We start from the raw sequence: 20,504 nt of genomic DNA, 5'->3' as shown, positions 1-20,504 counted from the left end.
AGGATTTGCTTTCCCCTGGTAGTATCTCCTGTCTTTGCTAATCAAGTCCAGATGCAAAACTAGAATCCTATCTTTATTTCCAGGCAGTTCATTTCTTAGGTTATTTGTCAATGTCTTCTTGTCTCCTCCATGTTTCAATTTTAAATTAAGGTATCCTTCCGTAGGTGACTATTCTTACAGAATCTTCTTTATATGATCACAGATACAAACCAATCCAATATTGAATAAAACATAATAAATCTGTTCAGAATCCTATTAAATGATGTTATATTTGCCAAACTATTTCCTTAAACTTTGGAAAAATGTATACAATAAAAGCATCTAAAGTCATTTACTTTAGGTTCTTCATTTTGTAAATTGGGAAACTGTTGTATAGGGAGGCTAAGAGGCATGCCCAAGCAACCCAGCAACTGGAGAACTGTGAATAAACCCCAAGAGTTCCCTTTCCCAGTGCCATAGTTTTTCCTATGAAATATCATGTTTGAGTATACAGATATTATGAAACATGCTAAGTTAAAAGTGTTAAATAAATGTGATGCAGATAGGAATGCAAGAGATGAAAGCATCTCTTTCACTAATTTTTAAAAATATATAGGGAATTCCCTGGTGGTCCAGTGCTTAGGACTCTGTACTTTCACTGTCAAGGGCCTGAGTTCAATCCCTAGTAGGGGAACTAAGATCCAGCAAGCCATGTGGCATGGCCAAAAAATATTTTTTAATATATAAAAAGAATATAAAAAGACTAAGCCCTTCCTCATTTTGAATACAGAAACAATTTAGTTTCAAATATTTCTTAAGCATAACTAAAATATTTTTAAAACATGATTTTCATCATTGTGACAGCATAACTAGAGTAAACTCTAGCAGTTACTATAAATATGCTGATATAAATTTATTCTTATAGTATAACCAATAAATTAGTAAAGCAAAAAGAAAAAGGATTATTCAATAATATATGTTTAGGTTTCTATTAAAAACTTCAATCCCTTACATATGTATCGGTTTCATATACTGCAATTAACTGCAAATGCAGGCATATAAAGAAAGGGATGTGCTCTAGGGAATAAGAAATAGGACCCTTGTTTATTTTTAATAGCTGGAAAATTGACAAACAGAATTACTTTCCATTCATAGGATCACTCTGGAAAAAAAGTGAATAAACTCAAGACAAAATAAATCTGTTGCACTAATGAACTAAAATTTTCAACAAATCTGTGGGAAACACCAAGTTGATGGGAACTAGTTAACACACACACAATGAAGGAGAAATGACCTAGGCTAGATTATGGTAGGAAAAGATTGTGGAGGAAGTGAGGACCAGTTTGCCAGACAGAACTTGAAGGATCTAGCGTACACATATGCACACACAACCACATATACTCACACATACACACACACACACACACACACACACTTTAGAGAATATCATCTAAGATTGTAACCCAATTAATTATTTCTTTACATTTTTATTCTTTGTGCCTAGTCTCTTTTCATTATTAATTCCCACCCAGTATTGGACTTCCTATTTTGATTCATCTACCTAGAATCTAAAAATATGCAAGGAAGCAAATATAATATTCATGGGAAAAAATCATTCATTTTCTAAATACTTGCATATCTGCAGATGCTTCTTTGTTTGTTCACATATGAACTACATTGTGGCTTCCTTACTAGCCCACACTTTTTAAATACTAGAGGTTATTCCATTTTCTTCCAGCATTTAACGTTATACAATATATCAGTCTTCAATCAGCTTGACTTTTATTCTTTTCTGGGTAAGATATTTTGTTTGGTGACTGTGTATGTTCATTTTTCTTTGCATTAGTGAAGGATTATTGGATTATGTCTTTGTTTTTGAAAGTTAAATACGTGTGTAAGCATAGATCTCTTTTTATAAAATTGTAACATTATGTACTGGTTTCAGACATGATTTTTTTTTTTAATGTATAAGGAAAGCTTTGTCATATCAAGTCTTAAATCATTTCATTTGTTTGATTCTCTCTTCCTGAGACATCAAATATTCTAGGTTTTAAAATATACAATTTGTCCTCATATATTACTTCTTTTCCCATAAATTAAAGCTTTTTTTCTCTTTGCTGGGAGTATTTATCAAGTTTGTCCTCTGCTTACATATTTTATTTTCTGCTGTATCAAGTATTTTATCTATTTTTTCATAAGGTAGGCTATATTCATCTTGACATCTTACAATGTGCTTCCATTTTTTTGTAAAAACACTGTTTTCTTATATCTTATTCAGAAGCAGAGGTTATGGTTTTTCACTATCATTGTTTCTTAGACCACCTGGTATCAGTACAAAAGAAAGACCAAGCAGTTTGCTCTTCAAATATCATTGAAAATTATCTGATAAAAAAGGAAACAGACCCATCATTTAAAAGCCCTAATAAAGAGGTAAGAAGTTGGGTATAAGGGGGAGAAGGAGCACACAGCAGGAGATGAAAAAGTGGTAGATAGAAAGTTTCTAGCTCTGTCACATTCCATATACAGAGATAAAAAGGGAAGTAGGTGATAGACTTTTTAATGGGCTCAAAGTCACCCTCCTCCGTTCCCTCCCCAACACACACTTACCTTCTAGGTCACAGAACTTTATCATATTCAACTAAAAAGACTTAGGCTGCAGTTTAGAGTTTCTCCCAACTCTTTCCTTAATCTTGCAGTTTCCTTTCCCAGCATAGAGAATTCATATAAGTCATGGTAAGAAATTGGGAGATGTCCTAAGTACTTATTCTCATGTTATCATACGGAATTTGCTTCTTTAAATAAAAATGAACGGATTTATTTATTTATTTATTTATTTGGAGGTGGTGGGGAGTCACAGAAAAAGTGTGCTAGCAGTTCAACTTTAAGTGTCTCAAAATACTGTAGTGCAATTTACATGAGTGCAGCAAAGTTTGTGTTAATCTTTCTTTATATATGGGCTATTTGTTATCATGACTGTGTGAATGCAATGAGCAATCAGCTTCTGTGATGGTGGGCTGATTATGAGATGACTCATTCGTAAATACTGCAAGCAATTGTTAGAACATTGGCAAAGTCACATGGCCCCTTCTTGCCAGTCAAATCTATAAATATCTCTGACATTCTGGAGAATGAGTCTCCTGAACATACCACTGTGGAATGTTGACAGAAAATCCAGATTGCTACACAAACTGTATGGAATACAAATGAAGGATATTCTATCTGGTCATGTTGGAAAAGAAAAGAGCACGTAGTATAATGAATATCAGTGAATCAAAAGACTGCAAACATAAAGCAATTTGAATTATTTTAATGCCAAATCAAATTGTAGCAACACAAAATGCAGTGAGACAAGCATGTTTAATTAGAAAATTAATGTCATGAATTTGAGGCTGGAGGCAACAAACATATTACTTGAGAATTCTTAGATTCCATTGCTGATATGTGGGTGGCCTGGCAATTCATATTCATACGGGCATATGAATTTATATTCTCAATATTTACTACTGTCACTGCTTATTTCCTATTTAATTTCTGTTAAAAAAACATGGATTTGGGTGATATTAATGCTATTCCATTTGTAAAGATGTACTGCAAATTTACTCATTCCAATATATAATTTCTTTATGTATAAAAATGCAGTTGTATAGATTTGAGGGTTTTGCACTGTTCCTGGCTTTGTGAAGGCATTGCTCTATGCAGTGTTCAGGCGTTATGCTTCAATAACTGTATCGGTCAGGATTCTGTAGAGAAACATAACCAGTAGGCTATATATAGATATATAGAGATTTATCATGCGGGATTTGTTTACCTGATTGTGGAGGTGCGAAAGTCCCAAAATCTGTTGTCTGCAAGTTGGAGGCCCAGGAAAGCTGGTGGTGTAGTTCCAGTCCAAACCAAAGGCCTGAGAACCAGGGGGCTGATGGTGTTAAGCCCCATTCTGAGTCCAAAGACCTGAGAATCGGAGGACCATTGTCCAAGAATAGGAGAAGATGCATGTCCCAGCTAAAGCAGAGAGAGCAAATTTACGCTTCCTCTGCCTTTTGTTCTATTCTCAGGACCTCAAAGATTAGATGGTACCCACCCATACTGGTGAGGGTGATCTTTATACAGTCTACCATTTCAAATGCTAATCTCTCCAAAAAAACCCCTCATAAACACACCCAGAAATAATGTTTTACCAGCTACCTGAGCATACCTTAGCCCAGTCAGGTTGATACATAAAATTAAGCAGCACAATAACTGAGAAGCTAAAGTGTGTCACTTTGTTACTTACACCAAAACACATTGTTTCTTCTTTATCCTTATTTTAAAGTGTCTAATTCTCTTATCTAGCAGTGCAGGTAGAAGAAGGAGGGAGAAGAGGAAAAGTAATAGAAATAATATTGGCAATATCTTACATTAATTGACCACTTACTAGGTGTCAGAGCACATGCTGGATCCTATATACAGACTACCTTCTTTAATCTTCAAAAACCTTACTATTTTAGAACACTTGAGTTAAGTTTCAGAGATATCAATTAGCCCTGAATCCAGAGTTTTGTTTTTAGCCACTCTGATATCCTAATGGGTAGACACTCCATACTGAATCACTTGAACTACATAACCACATTTTTGTGTTGTCTAATATTAAATTAGTTTGTCCATTCATTTAACATATATTAAATTTCATCCATGTGCTAGAACCAATGGTTACAGTGAAACAAATAACATGATATCTATCTTCATGGAACTTAAAGGCCATTATATTTAATTTCAAATTATTCATTCATTTATCGTCCTTTTGCCATATTTACTAATTTATTCAAGAAATATATTATTGAGCATCTTTAATGTTTCAAGTACTGTGCTAGAGAAATAAAATATAAGACAATGTCCCTTTTGCTCAAGAATTTCAAAGTCCAATGATGCAGATAGACAAATAAACTGACAATTATTTTAAAAAAACAAAGCAATGCGTGCCATGGTGGGGGATGCAAAGGCTATTATATTAGAAGGAGTCCTTATAGGGCTCAGAGAAGGCTGCTCAAAAAAAAAAAAAAAAAAAAAAAGATGAGAGTTGAGGCTTGAATGGTGATTAGGAATTAGTCACACAAATCTGGGAGAAGTGAGAACTGGTAGGTTGTTTCAGGCAGAATAAATAATATGTGCAGATATATAGAGACAAGGGAGAGAGGTGTCATTAGAATGATACAGCTTGAAGTAGGACTTGTGAGGGAGAGAGGTTCAAGTCTTGAAGAGATTTTTGTACCACAATAAGGAATGTGTCCTTGGAATGACAGGGACCATTGATTTATATTACTAAAGGGACAGATATGATCAGCTCTGCATCATTGAAGTCACTGAGGTGGTTGGATTATATTCAAGGAATGAGGTGTGTGTTGGGAGCAGAGTGGAGTTCTAGAGACAGGGAAGGGATCTATTGCAATTAGACTGAGTGAAAGAGGGCAAGATTTTAAAGACACTTCAATTAATTTATTGTTCATGCCATTTCACCAGGCATAGGACAGATATGGAGAAATCATCTGACATGGAAATAAATCAAGCAAATGTTTAAACTGCATCTGGCAATGCTGATTACATTTATCCAGTTGAATATGTATGAGTGTAAAATTCCCCTATTGTTTTTGGCTTTAAAAACCAAAACCATTAGATCAGTCATTTATTTTATTAAGGCATCTTTAATTCAGTAAATGGTACCTTGCTGATTTCTTTTGGAATTGGGGGAAAACAAAACAAAACATTTTTCAAAATAATTCTAAAATATGTGAAGGTAAATTTATAATAGCTGGGGCATTGTGTTGAGTTAAACTAACAGAGGACAGTTTGTAGACCAGTTTGGAATATGTTGAAATATCACATCTTATTTGAAAAGATTTATGGAAAAATCACATATTTACCATAACTTTATGAAATCATTACATTATTCTGTTGCATTTAACAACTTTATTTCTATAACTTTCTTTATATAAAAATGAGCAACTCTGGGGCTTCCCTGGTGGCTCAGTGGTTGAGAGTCCGCCTGCCGGTGCAGGGGACATGGGTTTGTGCCCTGGTCCGGGAAGATCCCACATGCCACGGAGCGGCTGGGCCCGTGAGCCATGGCCGCTGGGCCTGCACGTCCGGACCCTGTGCTCCGCAACGGGAGAGGCCACAGCAGTGAGAGGCCCGCGTACCGCAAAAAAAAAAAAAAAAAAAAAAAAAAATGAGCAACTCTTATTAGGACCTAATTGTTTTGGCAGATATCAGATATGTACATGATCAAATCTCTGCCTCATCATTAACTGGGAATTCAGTCTATGACAGCCCTGTGGTAAACAAATAAGCAAAGACTTTCCCTCATGGAGCTCACATGTAGAGTTGAAATCAGACAATAAACAAATAAGAAAATATATCTCTGACAAGAACTAGTGCTATTTAGAAAATCAAGCAAGTTTATATTTAGTGAGTGGTCAGGTTTGGGGGAATTTTAGATAAAGCATTCAGGGAGCCTGCTTGGAGGAAGTTCTATTGAAGCTAGGAAGTGAATGACAGAGAGGTAATCATCCTTCGATCTGAAGAACATTCCAGGTGGAGAGAATGGTCATGGCCCTTTTTTTTCTTTTTTTTTTAACATCTTTATTGGGGTATAATTGCTTTACAATGGTGTGTTAGTTTCTGTTTTATAACGAAGTGAATCAGTTATACATATACATATATCACCATATCTCTTCCCTCTTGTGTCTCCTTCCCTCCCACACTCCCTGTCCCACCCCTCTAGGTGGTCACAAAGCACCGAACTGACCTCCCTGTGCTCTGCAACTGCTTCCCACTAGCTATCTATTTTACATTTGGTAATGTATATATGTCCATGCCACTCTCCTACTTTGTCCCAGCTTACCCTTCCCCTCCCCATATCCTCAAGTCCATTCTCTAGTAAGTCTGCGTCTTTATTCCCGTCTTGCCCCTAGGTTCTTCATGACCCTTTTTTTTTTAGATTCCATATATATGTGTTAGCATATGGTATTTGTTGACAGACTCTAGTTCCATCCACCTCACTACAAATAACTCAATTTCGTTTCTTTTAATGGCTGAGTAATATTCCATTGTATATATGTGCCACATCTTCTTTATCCATTCATCTGTTGCTGGACATTTAGGTTGCTTCCATGTCTTGGCTATTGTAAATAGGGCTGCAATGAAATTAGAACACTCCCTAACACTATACACAAAGATAAGCTCAAAATGTATTAAAGACCTAAATGTAAGGTCAGACACTATTAAACTCTTAGAGGAAAACATAGGCAGAACACTCCATGACATAAATCACAGCAAAATCCTTTTGACCCACCTCCTAGAGAAATAAAAACAAAAATAAACAAATGAGACCTAATGAAACTTAAAAGCTTTTGCACAGCAAAGGAAACCATAAACAAGACCAAAAGACAACCCTCAGATTGGGAGAAAATATTTGCAAATGAAGCAACTGGCAAAGGATTAATCTCCAAAATTTACAAGCAGCTCATGAAGCTCAATATCAAAAAAACAAAAAACCCATTCCAAGAATGGACAGAAGACCTAAATAGACATTTCTCCAAAGAAGATATACAGATTGCCAACAAATACATGAAATAATGCTAATGTAATTAATCATTAGAGAAATGCAAATCAAAACTACAATGAGATATCATCTCACACCAGTCAGAATGGCCATCATCAAAAAATCTACAAACAATAAATGCTGGAGAGGATGTGGAGAAAAGGGAACCCTCTTTCACTGTTGGTGGGAATGTAAACTGATACAGCCACTATGGAAAAAACAGTATGGAGTTTCCTTAAAAAACTAAGAATAGAACTACCATATGACCCAGCAATCCCACTACTGGGCATATACCCTGAGAAAACCATAATTCAAAAAGGGTCATGGCCCTTTTGAAGAAAGAAAAGCCAATGTGGCTGGAGCAGGGAAAGCAAGAGAGAACCTAAGTAGGAAAGTGTGAGGTAGGAGAGAGAGGGGCTCGCGGAGACAGGAGAGAAAACAAGACCATGAAAGACCTTTGGGGCTGATTTTATTCTAATTTCAATGGGAAAGCTTTAGCAAGGGAAACTTGGTTAAATCTTCCTCATATCAATTTCTCTGGATCTGTACAGTAGTCTTACAATGCCAGGCTTCAGATCTAACTGGTATAAAATAGTGAACAAATCCCAGGAGAGCTAAATCACTGTCATGTCCCAAGCATATTTACTGTAATCAGCAGTTTGAGCAGCTCATAAATTAGATAGATAGATAGTAAATTCTGCCAAACTTATTTTGCTCCAAATAATTTCAAATTACATATAAAATATATATGAGTGTGTGTGTATATATATACACATATGCACATGTGTGTTTGTGTATGTATAAACCTATATATATTTCCAAATTATTTTTAACATGGTAAATTTTTTGGATTTGATTTTTTTTATGCAGCAGGTTCTTATTAGTTAACTATTTTATACATATTGGTGTACGTATGTCAATCCCAATCTCCTAATTCATCCCACCACCACAACCCCCCTCCCCACTTTCCCCCTTTGGAGTCCGTACATTTGTTCTCTACATCTGTGTCTCTATTTCTGCCTTGCAAACCAGTTTCTCTGTACCATTTTTTTAGATTCCACATATATGCGTTAATATACAGTATTTGTTTTTTATCTTTCTGACTTACTTCACTCGGAATGACACTCTCTGGGTCCATCCATGTCTGTACAAATGACCCAATTTCATTGCTTTTTATGGCTGAGTAATATTGCATTGTATATATATATATACCACATCTTCTTTATCCATTCATCTGTTGATGGGCATTTAGGTTGTTTCCATGAACTAGATATTGTAAATAGTGCTGCAATGAACATTGGGGTGTGTGTGTCTTTTTGAATTATGGTTTTCTCTGGGTATATGCCCAGTAATGGGATTACTGGGTAATATGCTAATTCTACTTTTAGGTTTTTTTAGGAATCTCCATAGTGGCTGTATCCGTTTGCATTCCCACCAACATGGTAAGAGGGCTCCCTTTCTCCACACCCTTTCTAGCATTTGTTGTTTGTAGATTTTCTGATGATGCCCATTCTAACTGGTGTGAGGTGATACCTCATTGTAGTGTTGATTTTCATTTATCTAATAATTAGTGATGTTGAGCAGCTTTTCATGTGATTCTTGGCCATCTGTATGTCTTCTTTGGAGAAATGTCTATCTAGGTCTTCTGCCCATTTTTTAATTGGGTTGTTTGTTTTTTATTAATTTTGAGCTGCATGAGCTGTTTATATATTTTGGAGATTAATCCTTTGTCCATTGATTTGTTTGCAAATATTTTCTCCCATTCTGAGGGTTGTCTTTTAGTCTTGTTTATAGTTTCCTGTGAAAAGGCTTTTAAGTCTCAGTAGGTCCCATTTGTTTACTTTTGTTTTTATTTCCATTACTGTAGAAGGTGGGTCAATAAGGATATTGCTGTGATTTATGTCATAGAGTGTTCTGCCTGTGTTTTCCTCTTAGATTTTTATAGTTTCTGGCCTTACATTTAGGTCTTTAATCCATTTTGAGTTTATTTTTGTGTATGGTGTTAGGGATTGTTCTAATTTCATTCTTTTACATGTAGCTGTCCAGTTTTCCCAGCACCACTTATTAAAGAGACTGTATTTTCTCCACTGTATATCCTTGCCTCCTTTATCATAGATTAGTTGACCATAGATGTGTGGGTTTATCTCTGGGCTTTCTATCCTTTTCCATTGATCTATATTTCTGTTTTTGTGCCAGTACCATATTGTCATGATTACTGTAGCTTTGTAGTATAATCTGGAGTCAGAGAGTCTGATTCCTCCAGCTCCATTTTCTTCCCTCAAGATTGCTTTAGCTATTTGGGGTGTTTTTGTCTCCAGAAAATTTTTATGGTTTTTTATTCTAGTTCTGTAAAAAGTGCCATTGGTAATTTGATAGGGATTGCATTGAATATGTAGATTGCTTTGGGTAGTATAGTCATTTTGACAATATTGAGTCTTCTAGTCCAAAAACATGGTATATCTCTCCATCTGTTTGTACCACCTTTAATTTCTTTCATCAGTGTCTTATAGTTTTCTGAGTACAGATCTTTTACTTCCTTAGGTAGGTTATTCCTAGGTTTTTTATTCTTTTTTGTTGCAGTGGTAAATGGGATTGTTTTCTTAATTTCTCTTTCTGACTTTTCATTGTTAGTCTATAGGAATGCAAGAGTTTTCTGTGCATTAATTTTGTATCGTGCAACCTCACCAAATTCATTGATAAGCTCTAGTAGTTTTCTGGTGGCATCTTTAGGATTATCTATGTATACTATCATGTCATCTGCAAACAGTGGCTGTTTTACTTCTTCTTTTCCAATTTGTATTCATTTTATTTCTTTTTCTTCTCTGATTGCTGTGGCTAGGACTTCCAAAACTATGTTGAATCATAGTGGTGAGACTGGACATCCTTGTCTTGTTCCTGATCTTAGAGGAAATGGTTTCAGTTTTTCACCATTGTGAATGATGTTTGCTGTGGGTTTGTCATATATAGCCTTTATTATGTTGAGGTAGGTTCCCTCTGTGCCCACTCTCTGGAGAGTTGTTTTTATCATAAATGGTGTTGAATTTTCTCAAAAGCTTTTTCTGCATATTGAGATCATCATATAGTTTTTATTCTTCAATTTGTTAATATGGTGTTTCACATTGATTGATTTGCATATATTGAAGAATCCTTGCATCCTGGGATAAATCCCACTTGATCATGGTGTATGATACTTTTATTGTATTGTTGAATTCTGTTTGCTAGTGTTTTGTTGAGGATATTTACATCTATATTCATCAGTGATATTGGTCTGTAATTTTCTGTTTTTGTGGTATCTTTGTCTGGTTTTGTTATCAGGATGATGGTGGCCTCATAAAATGAGTTTGGGACTGTTCCTTCCTCTGAAAATTTATGGAAGAGTTTGAGAAGGATGGGTATTAACTCATCTCTAAGTGTTTGATAGAATTCACCTGTGAGGCCGTCTGGTCTGGACTTTTGTATGTTGGAAGATTTTAATCACAGTTTCAATTTCATTACTTGTGATGGGTGTGTTCATATTTTCTAATTCTTCCTGGTTCAGTCTTGGAAGGTTATATCTTTCTAAGAATTTGTTCATTTCTTCCAGGTTATCCATTTAATTGGCATAGAGTTTCTTGTAATAGTGTCTTATGATCCTTTGTATTTCTGCGGTGTCTGTTGTAACTTCTTTTTCATTTCTAATTTTATTGATTTGAGCCCTCCCCCTCTTTTTCTTGATGAGTCTGGCTAAAGGTTCATCAATTTTGTTTATCTTCTCAAAGAACCAGCTTTAATTTTATTGACATTTGCTATTGTTTTCTTTGTTTCTGTTTCATTCATTTCTGCTCTCCATGATTTTTTCCTTCTACTAACTTTGGGTTTTGCTTGTTCTTCTTTCTCTAGTTCCTTTAGGTGTAAGGACAGATTGTTTACTTGAGATTTTTCTTGTTTCTTGAGGTAGGATTGTACTACTATAAACTTCTATCTTAGTACTGCTTTTGCTGCATCCCATAGGTTTTGGATTGTCGTGTTTTCATTGTCATTTTTCTCTAGGTATTTTTTGATTTCCTCTTTGATTTTTTCAGTGATCTCTTGGTTATTTAGTAACTTATTGTTTAGCCTCCATGTGTTTGTGTTTTTTTCCCTGTAATTTATTTCTAATCTCATAGCGTTGTGGTTGGAAAAGATGCTTGATATGAATTTCAGTTTTCCTAAATTTACTGAGGCTTGATTTGTCACCCAAGATGTTATTTATCCTGGAGAATGTTCCATGTGCACTTGAGTAGAAACTATAATCTGTTGTTTTCAGATGGAATGTCCTATAAATATATCAATTAAATCTATCTGGTCTATTGTGTCATTTAAAGCTTATGTTTCCTTATTAATTTTCTAACGTTGTGATTTTTATCCTTAATTGTTTTATCACTAAAACAACTCTCAAATTCTTTTACTCATATACATTTTAATTGAGTCTCATCACAAGCTCAGGATGCTACAGAAGATCTCCTTAGGAGAAAGGGAAAGAAAATTCTTTTTGTTTCCCTTTCACATTCTTACCTTCTTATCACCTGTCAAAGGACAACATTGTTTCACTTTTTAAATCCAGAGGAGCTCCAATGAGAAGCAGGCCTTGTAAATCCCATTCAGATCCTCTCCATGCTGAGGCTGGTTCTTGTTCCTATTTCCAGGACACCCTCCTACACATGCAATTTTAGACTTGACACATATAATTTTACCAGTGCAGTCATGCCTTGGGCAGCAAACACTTAGAAAGTAGGAAGGATGCCAGAACGTTTTCTTTCTACCATCAAGGGTGCAGCTGGCCACTTATGTTGCTCTTTATGACATCTACTACTCAGCTCTGACAGTTTTGTCTTGCTATCTGTGATTATAGTTCTCACTGACAGGAGCAGCAGCATGGGGAAAGGAGTAGTCAACCTCATTTTTCTGTTTGCGTTAGTGGTGCTCATTTTCTCAGTTTCCTGATATACAGTATTTTAGAATGCATGGTTACCTGAGTGTATTTGGGTCTCCCTGTTAAAGACAGATGAACGATGTTGATATCCCTCTGAATGAGGAAAGTTTTAAAATCCTTCCACTACATGCTCAATCAGAAAATGACAGTAGTCATCAACATGTCCTAATTACTTTTGCTATTATAAGGTGACAATTTAATATTTATCTTTGTGACTCTAAGTTGAGTAGTAATTGGTCCATTTTCCATAGTCTTGATTCAGCAACTCAAAAAATAGTGAAGAAACTGTCTTAAAGAAGGAGCTGTGCAAATATGTTTGACCTATTATTTCTCCCATGATTGCAAATAATAGAAAATGCAAGTAACTTATTATCATTATTATTATTGGTATTATTCATATGTTAATGTATGCATAAAGTTCTATTTCATTTAATGATAATTTGAAATATGAAATATCTTTTTATTTTATAAAATATATTCATTCAGCATCTTGCTAATTAGTTTTAATGTGACAAACAAAATAAAAAATATATGAAAAAAGTTACTGATTGACCTTTTGCTCATTCAGTAAATAGAGGTTGATTTTTAGATAGCTCTTACAAATTTAAATATTTAGGGTTTTAAAAATTATTTTTCTAAGTTAGGTGAACTATATATAGCTATTTCCTTTCTTAGAAATCATAAAAGAGTAGAAATTTGCCAATATGGTAATAAGGAAAGGAAACTACAAGTGTTATTTTCCACCCCCCAACTTGGAATCCTACATTTTGAAGGTGAATTAGGGAAGGCAGTGAGTTTGAAGGTGTGCCTGGTATGATGTTAGTCTAGGTCAAATAAATCATAACTTACTCTTTCCATGGAAAGAAAGTGATGGGATCTATCAAATTTAAAAGGGAATTTTGTTTTTGTATTGTATTTCATTACTTAATATAAGAATAATATGTTTAAGGAATACATGACAGTATAATTTTGATTTATCAGAATTACAATGATTATTGCATTCTGTCAAAAGTCTTTTTAAGTTTAATGAGATTGAGATTACTTACTTCTATACTGAAATAATGAAAATAAAATATACTCATCTAGAAATGTTGGGTTAATATGGTCTTGTCCGAAAGAAAGCCATGAGAGTGCCTTGGTCAAGAAGTTATTCCTAGACATAAGCAACTCAAAAATGTTATTAAAATGTTTCTACAGCTCTTCAGTTGTAAGTGGTAGGATGAACCAAGAACATAATGCCTCATCAGTAACAGCAGCAATGCCTTGGCAATCACTACCCTTCGCATAGCCACTCTAACTTATATGGATGGTGTAGACCTCCCTTCATATCAATGAAATTATAATGAGAAAAATCTTCATATAAGTGAAATAAAGAGTAACCAGAGGAGAAGCAGTAACACATTATCTTGGCATCTTGATCTGAGAAAAAGATGCGGGTAGGAGTTTGTGTAGCAAATGGAAGTTGAGATAATAAACAGGTTTTAGGTTATGGATGAAATTGGTAATGATGGAACCTGTTTTTTGTTTTTTGAATCCTACTTCTTTAGTTATTCTTAGTGCCAATAAATCAATTATTCTAAATCTACTCTGCTTCATCTCCCCTATTGTCAGTATGCCCCTTACAGGGATCTTCAAATGGGAAAAGATAGAACTGGTGGTGTGTATGGCTGGGCTGGAAATTCTAGTAATTATAGTAGCTTGCACTTTAAAAGTAGCTTCCTACCTCTTACTATGGTCAGAGGAGGCTGGGCCCACCCAGTGGGAATAGATCCAGTGACCACTAGGTTGAACTTCAGAGTTATTATCCTAAGAAAGCTAAGAACATACTGACATTCACTATTAAAAGTTGTTGAAGAATGAAGAATATTTACAAAATTAAAATCTATTTCATGTATTATAACATTTTTATGTTCATAGATGATTTAGAAATACCTAGTTTTTGATTTCAGAATACAGTGATGTTTCACTGTTTAAGTCTTTGAAAGAAAAATACATTAAGCCTCATACGCAGGGGAGATGTCTTCTTGATGATAAAATGCATTGGTTTAAACAGTCATGATGTACATTGCTGCTGATGGGATAGTAAAGGAAAAATCAAGAAAATGATTTGCCTGTGGTTACATACATATCATTAGAAATTGTGAGGGAAATCCCATGTTTTGATGCTCAGTATTAATTAGAACAATGAAAGCATGTTCTCTCTAAATCATTTTTACTAGGAAGTACTAAATATATTCCTTACTTCAAACACAAGCTAAATTCTTGATGAGGTTAATTTTCTTCACTACATTAAACCCTCTGTAAATGATATGAAGTCACTGCTCTCTGACAGCAGTTCAGTAGTTTATGTCAGTGATCACAGGCCAGTTCCTAGTATTAATGTGTCCACATCATGAAAGCTGTCAGGAAAATTGATATTAATGAGAGCCCTTGCTAGAAAACCGAGGACAAAGGCCAAGTGGAAAATTCTGTGGACAGTGAACTCTTAACTTCTATAGGCTATACTTTCTTATCAAATTAAAATGTACCAACACAAAGGTTTCTCTGTGAACACATATTATACATTTGGAAAACTATAAGATTTAAATCTATAGTGCCAGAGGCTTTCATCTCTCACAGCACAGTCAATACAGACATTAATCAGTATACACTTGATCAAACTACTTAAACTTCATTGGCTGCAAGAACAAAGGATAATTAAGAATACTTTGGAACACAGGTAGAGTGTGATATAAACATGCAACCTCTTACATCCACCTCACAGACTCTTGCAGTGTAAAACTCCAAGGAGTGCATGGAAGCTTGCCTCTTGTTATACAAATGATAAGGAAACAAGTTACCAGGCACAGAAATATCTATTGTTTATATATACATCAGCTTACTCTTTCAACAGCTACCAAAATAGATTATTAATCAGCCTTCTGCAGGGGTTAAAGTGTGTTTCTAGCCTCCCAAGTGGGATTTTAGAAATCAGTTGTCCTGGAAGTATAAGTGAAATTGTCTCTGTGACAACCTAACCACCATAGTTTCCATGAAAATGTGATTTCAAGTTCTAAAGTATTTTTATTTTACTTTATTTTATTTATTGAGGTATAACTGATTACAATGTCATGTTATTTTCAGGTATATAGCACAGTGATTCAGAATATATATATATATTCTTTTTCAGATTCTTTTCCCTTATAGGTTATTATAAACTACTGAGTATAGTTCCCTGTGCTATACAGTGGGTCCTTGTTGGTTATCTATTTTATATATAGTAGTGTGTATATGTTAATCCCAACCTCCTAATTTATCCCTCCCTCCATCAAGTTCTAAAGTAATTTAAGATATATTGATATTTCAGGAAAATAACACCCTTATAAAGATTACCTATATTCGTTCTATCTCTCAGTATTTTAAAAATGTCAGCAACCTCTTTTTCCATCAGTAATTTATTTACTGTTTCTGACCATACCTTGTATGTGTACTGCTTCTAATACAGTGTTGTGGCCCTGAGCCATAAACTTGTGGATGTGCAGGTGGATATTTGTGGTGGAAGTGTGAGGGGATCTTGACCATCACAAAGTTATTAAAAAGATCCCTCAAATGCTTATTTGAACAAGACGTTGTTGTTAGAAAAAAATGATATATTTCATGTGGAATTTCTTTACTATTTTCCAAGTATAATTTAGGTTAATTCAATAAAATTTATAGAACATTGTTTAAGTTTTTAGGTGATGCTTTACTGTAAATGAATTGTCTACTACTAAGGTTATTTTTTTAATTTTTATTTTCTGAGGTTCGCAGGCCTCTCACTGTTGTGGCCTCTCCCATTGCGGAGCACAGGCTCCTGACGCGCAGGCTCAGCGGCCATGGCTCGTGGGCCCAGCCGCTCCGCAGCATGTGGGATCTTCCCGTACCGGGGCATGAACCCACGTCCCCTGCATCGGCAGGCGGACTCTCAACGACTGCGCCACCAGGGAAGCCCACTAAGTCTATTTTTATGTAAGATCTGTAAAGTATTTTAAGGTTATTCATGTTTTAAGACATTTTGGGAAAACCTGCACGCACTATGCCTTTTCAATATGCTACAGGCTCTCTAACCTGGTATTCCATAAAAATAAGTAACCTGTGTATTCACTATATGTACATCCCTTCAAAATTATAATCTGGTTTTGGGTTTACCATAATGTATTCTGATGTTTTTTCTAATCTGATTTTGAAGTGTTATATTTATATAGGGTAAGAATTCATTATTCTAACTCCTCTTCTTTTTTAGTGTTTATCTTTGTTTGTTTGTTTGTGTTCTTACATATACATATATCTATTCTTTTTAAATTCTTTTCCCAATTAGGTTATTACAGAATATTGAGCGGAGTTCCCGGTGCTATACAGTAAGTCTTTGTTGGTTATCCATTTTAAATATAGCAGTATGTACATATCAATCCATACTGAGTGAAGTACCCCAAACAGAAAAAGAGAAATATCATATGATATCGCTTATATACAGAATCTACCTCCTCTTTTAAAAAGCATTTACCCTTAGGAATATTCATATAAGATCCTTAACATCAGTGGGTTTAATAGTTTCATTTCTTCCTAGACGTTAATAGTTAGACTATGAAGGCAAGACAGGCCTAAAATGAAGGGAAACTATACAGAAAGTAGAGATAGGACTTCTGAAGTACTGTATTGAGAATACTATTTTGAAATAAGTTTTTAGATCTCTACAAACAAAGTTTAGAACAACTCTGTCTTCACTCTTGAAAATCCCCAAGTTCTCAGGGATGAAAATATTGGTTTCACCCACAACTTTCTTAGAGTCTTTTAAAAATGACTGAAAGTTTCATTTTTGATTCTCCCAGTCTTTTAAATTCTTTGGCCATTAGATGAAATGTACACTTCCCTTGATTTTTACCTTCCAATCTAAACATAACAAGAAAACATTGGGTATAAAAATATTCCAGTCTTTCAGTATACTATATAGTTTGATTATTATAAATCTTAATGAATGATATCTATGAAGACATTTCTGAAGTGATGAATTGCTTTCTAAGGGCAAGTACAAATAACAAGTGTCTTTAAATTTGGAAGTAAGTCAGCTTTCTCTCTTTTATTGGCTATACTCAATCTGTGTCAAAGTAACTCATGTTTAGTTTTCACTTAAATGACATTTTAGGAAACAAATCACATTAACTTGATGAGATTTCTTTTTTACTTCATACTACTGTTTTTCAAAATTATGAATTGCCTGTCTTGACACTAAGGCATCCATGATGATCTGTTTACTCAATTATTTCTTTCCAAAATTAGAAACTTCAAAGTGCTTTTATCTTTAAATGACTAGCGCTCTAGTAATACTGCTGATCAATCATTTCAAGCTAATGATTAAAAACAGTAAACATTCTTCTACTCTCCATAGCTACTCTAAATAGTGTGTCAAACACAGCAGGCTCTATTTATTGTCACTGCATTTAAACATGGGCTATCAAAGCAACAGAGATGAAACCACGTTCAGGGCATTTATATTCTTCACTTCATATCTGCTTTGAATGACTTTAGAAAATGCCCATTTCTCAATTAAAATACTTTATTTAGTAAGTTATATTCTTTTGGGATTTGCTATCCCCTAGAAAAAAGTTTTGTACCTTGAAAACTGTATTTTCATGATTCTCTACAGCAGAGGGAAATACCAATTTCCTAAATGGTTCCAAAAGACACTTAAGTATTCATAGAGAATACTGTGTGTAGAACAGAGTGAAGAGTTGATACATCTCATTGTAGAAACTGTAATTTAGAGATGTACAAATTAATTTACTTTAATTAAATGTTGAACTCATTAATTCAATCCAAAAATTATAATGGTGGTTTGTTTAAATGATACAAAATAACAATGAGATACCTGGCTTGAACAATAAATTTCTCAATAGATTGTTTTGTTATATTATCAGGCTCTTAGGTCCTTGTAATTTAATAGGACTCACTTCTGAGCAATTTCTTGATACTAAGATGGAAAAAGAACACAAGAGGTATGTTATTTATTCATCAACTAGCTGGTATTTCTCAATTCCAATTCCTAGTTCCTTTTCCTCTTCCCACCATGTTTATACTTGAATAGTACAGAGCTCAGTCATCCCACTCTCCTCTATTGACACCCTTTCCAGGGTGATCTCATTCCATCTCATAGTTTTATATATCAACCAACTCTCACTTTACAGTCCCTGTGTTCAATTTTTAACTCAATATGATTTTTTTGGTACTCTGTCCTTCAACTTTTAAGAGTTCTCTATAAGTAAATTTATTAGTCCTTTGTGGTGTAGGCTGTGGAGATGATCTACTAGTTTGTCAATTGTCTTTTGACTTTGTTTACAGTTAAATTTTCCATACATTTTATAATGTTATCAAATTTATCACTTTTATTTATGCTGGATTTTGAATCAGAGTTAGAAATTCTGTCCCAGATGAAGGTTAAAGAGTAATTCACTCAGGTTTCTTCTAGTACTTGTATGATTTTATTTTTACTTTGAGATCCCTAATTCATTTAGAGTTTATTCTCATGTATGGTGTGAGATATGGGTCAGATTGTATATATATGGCTGCACAGTTGTTCCAGCATTATCTAGTAAAGAGTCCATCTTTGCTCAGGTGGTTTAAAGTATTTCCTTTATTATATACTAAATATCTGTATGTTCTGAGGTTCATTTCTAGACTTTCTGTCCAAAGATGTGTTTGTGAGCTGGTACCTCATGACTTTAATTTTAGATGTAGTTTAGTGTTTTAATGTAGGGCAGAATAGCCCCACTAAGAGATTTTTTTCAAATATTCTTGAATATTCTTTCTTTTTTATGGTTTTTAGTATTACTTTACATTTTATTTATATATTTTAAGTTGAGAAGTCAGGTTTTATTTTCCCCCAAGCTTTACTGAGTTATAATTGACATATAATATTGTGTAAATTTAAGGTGTACAAGATGATCTGACATATATATATATATATACATATATATATATATACATATATATAGTGAAAAGATTACCACAGTAAGGTTAGTTAACATATCCATCAACTTATGTAGTTACCTTTTTTGTGTGTGGGCTGAGAACTTTTAAGATCTACTCTCTTAGCAACTTTCAAGTATACAGTACAGTATTGTCAACTTTAGTCAGCATGCTATACATTAGATCACCAGAACTATTCATTTATAACTGGAAGTTTGTACCCTTCAACTACATTTATCCATTCCTCCACCCTTACCCCTACCCTGCTTCTGGCAACTATCCATCTATTCTATGTATTTATGAATTCCCTGGTTTTTTTTTTTAGATTCCACGTATTAGTGAAATCAAAGAGTATTTGTCTTTCTTTGCCTGACTTATTTCAATCAACCTAATGCCCTCAAGGTTTGTCCATTTATTGCAAATGCCAAGATTTCCTTCTCTTTTATGGCTGAATAATATTCCATTGCATATATATATATATATATATATATATATACCATATCTTCTTTATCAATTCATCTGAAGATGGACATGTAGGTTATTTCATACTTTGGCTATTGTGAATTTTGCTGCAATGAACATGGGAGTGCACATATCTCTTTGATATTCTGTGTTCATTTCCTTCATATATTTACCCAGAAGTTGTATTGCTGGATCATACAGTAGTTCCATGTTTAATTTTTGAGGGACCGCCATACAGTTTTTCACAGTGGCTACACCGATTTACATTCCCACCAACAGTGCACATCGGTTCCCTTTTCTCCACATTCTCACCAACAATTCCTTATCTTTTTGATAATAGCCATTCTAACAGGTGTGAGGTGATATCTCATTGTGGTTTTAGTTTGCATTTCCCTGATTAGTGATGTTGTGCACATTTTTATGTATCTGTTGGCTATTTGTATGTCTTCTTTGGAAAAAATGTCTATTCTGTTTGCCCATTTTTTAATGAGTTTTTTTGTTTTTTTGTTTTTTTTGCTCTTGAGTAGTATGAGTTCCTTATATATTTTAGATATT

The sequence above is a fragment of the Phocoena phocoena genome, chromosome 2 (assembly GCF_963924675.1).
Source record: "Phocoena phocoena chromosome 2, mPhoPho1.1, whole genome shotgun sequence".
NCBI classification, from domain to species: Eukaryota; Metazoa; Chordata; class Mammalia; order Artiodactyla; family Phocoenidae; genus Phocoena; species Phocoena phocoena.
This window is presented reverse-complemented; position numbering follows the sequence as displayed.